The sequence below is a fragment of the Rhipicephalus microplus genome, chromosome 2 (genome assembly GCF_043290135.1).
Source record: "Rhipicephalus microplus isolate Deutch F79 chromosome 2, USDA_Rmic, whole genome shotgun sequence".
Lineage (NCBI taxonomy): Eukaryota > Metazoa > Arthropoda > Arachnida > Ixodida > Ixodidae > Rhipicephalus > Rhipicephalus microplus.
Genome location: NC_134701.1, coordinates 213,713,601 through 213,714,245, shown reverse-complemented (window position 1 = coordinate 213,714,245; position 645 = coordinate 213,713,601).

The following is a 645-nucleotide window of genomic DNA, read 5'->3' as shown; positions in this document are numbered from 1 at the left end:
CGCACACTTTCTTACGGATTGCGCTTCGTGTCTACTTCCCACCTTTAACCACCTCGAGTTCATGGTATATACTAGTTCACTGTATTCATAGCACTGCGGCCCAACGCTCGCAAAGCCTTTCTAAAACCAAGGAGGTTACGCCCAGCGAGTATAACGTAGCAACCCTTTCTTTTCATACAGTGCTCAATGTGCATGCCAATGGCTGCTAAGGGGCAATGAGAGACAGCAGAATTTGGCTTTTAGTTAACGGGCACGCTGCGAATTTTTTGTTGTTCAACAACGCACAGGAGATATCTCTCGCCGGCACCACCTTGGAGGTCAAAATGTAAGACTGGTTACACACTACGACTACTACTACGACTATGAGAGACGAACGGGTGCCGCTATAAGGAGCTTCGCCCCTAAAAGTGACAGCTTTCCGCAAAGGCGAAGCAATGAACGCGATGTCAACAAATTGGAAGGTCACGCTCAGAATGGCAAGCAGAGTGAAACGTGTCCCGCGTTTCTCACGCGTAAATGTCACGCGAAACCTACTCACAGGTACAGATGAACGCGAATAAGCGTCTCTGTTGTTACTTCACTGTGTCTGAAAAGCATGCCTTTTTCTCAAACGAAGGCTGTGCAACGATTGCAGTGGCCTTTGTG